Source organism: Hylaeus anthracinus, unplaced genomic scaffold, assembly GCF_026225885.1.
Source record: "Hylaeus anthracinus isolate JK02 unplaced genomic scaffold, UHH_iyHylAnth1.0_haploid 11997, whole genome shotgun sequence".
Taxonomy (NCBI): Eukaryota; Metazoa; Arthropoda; class Insecta; order Hymenoptera; family Colletidae; genus Hylaeus; species Hylaeus anthracinus.
Window position 1 is genome coordinate 4,940,421 of NW_026534344.1, and position 6,000 is coordinate 4,946,420.

Genomic DNA, 6,000 nt, shown 5'->3' on the forward strand with positions numbered 1-6,000 from the left:
GCGACGACAATTAATCAAGCTGGACGGTAACAGCAATTAATTATCAAAATGGATGAAACAGGAGAAAGAATAGGAAAATAAAACTTCAATGAAATCATATAATGAGAATACAGATGTTTATCATCAATTAATACGAAATTGATTTCAAAAATATAATCTTAATAATTATATACTTAAAGAGAGCTTTAATGTTTATCGAAATGAACAGTACACAAAGTAAATCTCAAAATAGAATTTCACAGATGTTCATCGTTATCAATAATAAAATACGTAATAATACACAAAATATTATTTTAATAAGATTGTATACTTACGGAGAGCACTGATGTTTATCATTCTGTAGCAAGATATCTTATTAATTTAAAGAAATTCTATCGCGAGCAAGTCCGTCAACGGTATAATGTTTCTGCTGAGAAAATTTTAGTAGTTTGGTTTGTAGATTTTCTTTTCATTTATGGGAAGAAGATTCCTTTATTGAGGGAAGAGAGTCCTTACGCTACGTGTCCATGGACTTCAACACGATCAAAAAAAAAAAAATTTTTTTTTCATCGACTTCCGCAAGATCCAACCAGGAGATCATAAACACATGGCTCGTGACCCACGTGACGCACACATTAACATATCATATGGATAATCAATACCTTGGATAAAATTTGTCTACCAACGTCTGTCGCCAAGCAACATTAAAATTGAACAAGAAAATAAATCAAGAATTTTGCTCCACTACAAATAGTACTTAACATTTGTCAAAGTAATGTATTTATAATTTGTTAGATTTTCGAAAGTGGCCAAGTATAGAATTCAAAGTTGAATAAATTATTTTGTTAATTTCCAACATCAAATTACAGAATCGGTTCTTCTTCTTATAGCATAGAGCAGAATCTCTAACAGAAAGTTTGTATACTATAGGGATTACGATCACCAATTTTTAGTTTGAAAATTGCGATCGTAGAATGAAAAATGAAAATGAAAATAAATTGAAAAATGGATATTAAAATGGCTCACTTCAATTTGACACCAAGTAACAGAACATACTAATAATAACGAGTACATTTGTTTTATTGATCGTACCAGGTACGTAAATTAGGGTTACAGGTGGTTTACGATCAGGGACATGATAATATATGTCGTAAAAGTGCAGGAATCAGTGGGGCGCTTTTTTTTTCTGAGAGTTGGGCATATCGTAGCATCAGGATACCATGGGAGTGTCGAGGTTCGTCAGGATGGAAATTCCTGGGCTTGGAACATTAATAGGAAACGAGTTGCCTTACCATTCGCTGGGAACACGTACAACGTGCCATAAAATGGGGTTGCCTGGCGAGGAAACAAGACAAATCGTCTGGATGTCAACGGTACTAGGAAACCATGGCATCGAAGGGTTTCATATTTCTGACTCCCTTAGGACTGGATCGTCAGGTGCGATAATCAACGTACGACGGATCAAGTACCCGAATAAAATGAAATGTGAAATGAAAATAAAACAAAATGACTTATTTTAGTCCTGAGGGGATGTAGCCACGTATGTGTATGTCAGATTCAAGGACCTTACCTTAAGATGATTCCGGGGTAAATGGTAAATTCCTCACAGTCCACTTACCGAAAGGAAAAGCCTTTCCCACTCGTGACCAGTCGGGTTGCTTGCCAATCGACACATCTGTTAGTAATAAACGAACATGCCTTCGTCGCTAAATTACTACGTGACCGAGTCCTGACCCTGTCATAAAACAGTCGGACTCCAAAATGCGAACTATTTACCGTAAAAGGTTTCTAAAAGACGTTGACGTTGACGTCTAATCGTAGCTGCAGTACGGGCTTAGCAACTCCGAGGTACCCGAGTTGTAGGAGGGCCAGTAGGCACTAATGAGGATGTCATAAAATGAAGAGAATTTAAAGCAATGTGACGAAAGAAATGAATGAATATTGTAAACAAGGACTATGCAAAACGTTTTAATGCAATAGACAACTCCGTACCATTATAAATAAATGAACGATAGACTACTAGCATCCTCAATGGAAGAATTATGAAAAGGACAAATGCAAGTGCAAAGCTTGGACTTTTCTGTAGTGTCTCGGCACGTCGGCAATTTGTATTCGTAGCCTGCAGGATATTCTAGCACGAATTGTAGGTAGTAAATGAGGACTTGATAGGGCAATGTAACAGGGTAGCAGGGGTTAGAAGGAGTGTTTCAAGGGTCTCGAAGACCCCTTCGACTACCAACGAAGCGGAATCAGCTGTAGGTTGTGTTCTTGTAAACTCGGGGTCACCGGCATACTTACCTAACTCTGATGGGGATTAAAATGGCATTGGGGGATATTCATTGCGCTATGGAACAAGTAAAATCTCAGGGATTCTGTGTTACGTTCATTCTTCTATGAATGTAAGGTTTGCATTAAGTTTAATTGAGATTAAAAATTTGAAGTAAGAAAAATGAAGTAAGAAAAATTGTCCAATAAGTTCAAGTCTATGCATCCTTGATTTCTCATGCACCATTCTAAATAAAAAATACACGCGTACCTGTGCATGCAAAAAGCCATCGCTAATGATAAACTAATGGTCAAAAACGAACTACTGCTGGAAAAAAAATAGAAATAAATTTATTACGCAAACATGCCATAAAATGGGCCACCATCTCCAACACCGCCATGCCAGGAGGAAAGATCACAGTGATCATATCTATATTAAAATTCGAAATAAATTCGAGCCACGCAAGAAGTTGGCAGTGACGTTTGGATATCACGTGACAGGGATGTCATTCATAACGCTCAGAGTAATCACGATGCAACACTCGTACGGACCACGTACTAAGCACCCAGAAAGGACAAAGAGTATCAACGGACGATGTTTAGGGTGATTGTGCAACATCCCCTAAGCGAACACGAGAGACATCTTAGGGGTGCCAAACATTAGGATGGTATGACATCGCAGTAGGCTACTTTCACAGGGGTGAAATGGCAATGGGGGATGCTGTGTGTATTGGTTTCAACTTACCAGAGTAACTCCGCAAGGGCGAACCCCCATTGCGCCGTCTATTGATCCAGGACACTACTGGAACCATACGCCCAGTCATCGACTGCTACGCAGGTACTATCGGGAGCTGGCGAGTTGGCCGAGCACAGGAATAGGGGCTGGTGTAAGGCTTCCTCAATTTCACTTTTACACAACATTCATGACTTTGAAATCGTATAGAATCGTATAGAAATGGCTCTGGGAAATTATGTTCCACCATTACAGAGACTCCAAAAACAGACCAACTTTCCACTCGTGGCAACAAGTCGTACTTGATAGTTTATAGGTGAAAAATTCCCTTCGTTGTAGAAGCCCTATATTTATTACTATATAGATCCATAATTGCTCTCAGAACAGTAGGCCATTTGCATTACTTTCGAGGTCATAATTGCACTCATAACAGGAGGCCATTTCTATTACTTTTAGGTCACCATTCTACCCATAATAGAAAGCCATGTTACCTTATAGGTCAAAATTCTACTCATAATAGGTCATTTTTATTACTTTATGAACCACGATTCCACTCGTAACAGCAAGCCACTTACTACCAATTCTCAGCACACGGTCCGCTGCCATTTCTCTCCATTTTATCGTAGCATTCCTCGCGTTAGTCCATCATTCCCCAATATCAGGGGGGCAGATCCGAGGGTCGAAGACCTCGTAAATTATGCTCGCTTGTCCGGAGAGAGACGAGTAGACACGAGGAGTATTAGGGCAATATGACCATGGTGCACGTTGGTTTCTTGGAACGAACTTCTAGTCTCCTGAAGTCGACCGAGGAATACAAACATCGACGGCGCTGCGGTCCAATACACGTGTCGCTTACCCCTGTTCGTATGTTTATCTAAATCCCCGCCACCTGTTGGACTTATGTACGCACGCCTCCTCCTTTCACCTGTCGTGGAGGTTTTGTTTTTATAGTGCGAGCACACGCACAATCAGGAGACCATGGCGTCTAGACGGTTGTCCAGCACCCGGTCGTCCTCGAGAATTACATGGCCCTACTAGTGGCAAGTAAATTCAATTTGTCCGGGCTGAAGAAAGATAAATCGTGCAGATGTCAACTGTAATAGGACAGCATGATCGCGCAGGAGGTCGTCTCGTGTGCCGTGTTTTAATTCCAACGTTCTGCGCATCGTAACCCCGACAGTAAGAGGCTTTGTTCTGTTTCTGATTGGAGTCAAGATTGCCCTGAGTAATAACGAGCAGAGGGCAAGCAAGAAGTAATGGCGTATACCAGTAAGAGATTCTTTTATTTTTTTTTTTTGTTTTTTTAGTCGACTTCGCTACATTAAAGTGGCAAGTACCTGGGATAAACTTAGGATACTTAGTGTCGTTAAGATTGACTAGTAGAGCGACGATGAGACTTCGCCTGGGTGTGTCAGACTTCAATGGCCGCACGGGATCTTCTTCTACGTCCTTCCATTACACTCTTCTACAGTTTTCGAAGGTTTTCCTATGGCTCGTTGTCTTAGGTGTCGGGTTACGATCATTTGTGATAGCCTAATCTTCTCCATATCGACCCAACGAGTGACAAAGATCATTCGTGCTTGAAGATGTGTACAATTCTCAAAGTATCTTTCTCGTTCGGTTCGCCGAGTTCACTTCAAGTCGATCCAATTACACAGAAATATTTCCTCGACGACGGTGAATCCTCGCAGACAACCTCGACGCAACTTTTAAGCGGAAACTCCATTATCTAAAGAGATGGAGTTACGCCATTTTTATAACGAACGGGTCAATTATCGCGGGGTGAACGAAATCCAGATGGTCAACGATAGTCGAATACCGTTACGTATCAGGATTTCAGAAGCGAAGAGTAATTTGCAGAAACTGGGTGCAAGGAGTGAATGATCGCGGTGGAGTTAACGTTTGAAAGGACAGTACGGGAAGTGTACGGTGTAAGAGGACTTTTGTACGTTTAATGCGAGTGTGTGACTTACGTTCACGACTATACGCGTCACGTGACAAACGGGGATCGATAAAGGTTAGGCGAAAGCACTTTTATCCCGGCGTGCGAGCGCGACGATGGTGGAGGACGCGAAACGCCGAGACGTATTGGTCCGTCCGCTGGAACCGACTGTCTTGGGGCGGCCAAAGAAAGCTGAGGACAATGGAAGCAACTCCTCTATGTTACAGGGTAATATGAGGCTCGAGAAATCGTTGTTCGATGGACACACAAGGCCAAGGAAATCACGACCTACGACAATTCGTAGAGAACAAAAGAATCTTGGGGTGCTGTAACAGGGCAGCATGCTTCAAGCCACTTGTCACGGTGATCGATCCGTCACATTCGCCGTTGCTAAGCGTCGTTAAGGCAAACATACTTCTGTTCCGTTATAGGTTAGGATTATCCCTGGGTCGAAACGAATACTTGCTGGAACAAACTAGTACGTTCGTCTTGGGAACCGTTTCTCGTAGCTGCTATATGTTTAAAAATGTGTCGATCGTCAGGGACACTTAACATCCTTAGAACTACTAAGGATAATGTGTAACTGTCAAGCATGCTACTGTATCTTTTAGATCAAAGAAGGAAGGGGCAAATCGATGCAGTCACCTTTAATCCCATTTTGATCATTTTCATTCAAAATTGCAGCAACGCTATTTGTTTGAAATTCACGCGTTCACGATGGCGCTAGCGACTCCGTCCAATCCGAGCAGCCAATCACAATTAAATCGATCGCTGCAAGTCGCGGGTAACGAAGCTAATGGGATTAATTAATTTCGAATGACGCGTGTCCGCCGACGATTGGTCGTAAGCGATAGATAAAAATCGGAGAAGCCAACGCCGACCTCAGAGTCAGAAAACAAATAGAGCGAGTTAGAGCGTAATTAGAGTGCGAGTTATTTTTGTATTAATCTAAGATTTGAGTTAGTTGTGTAATTCGAGTTGTAATCCAGAATATATATATATATTAAACGACGCAATATCAAATATATATTATATATTATCTCATTTAATATATATTTGATATTGCGTCGTTTAATATATA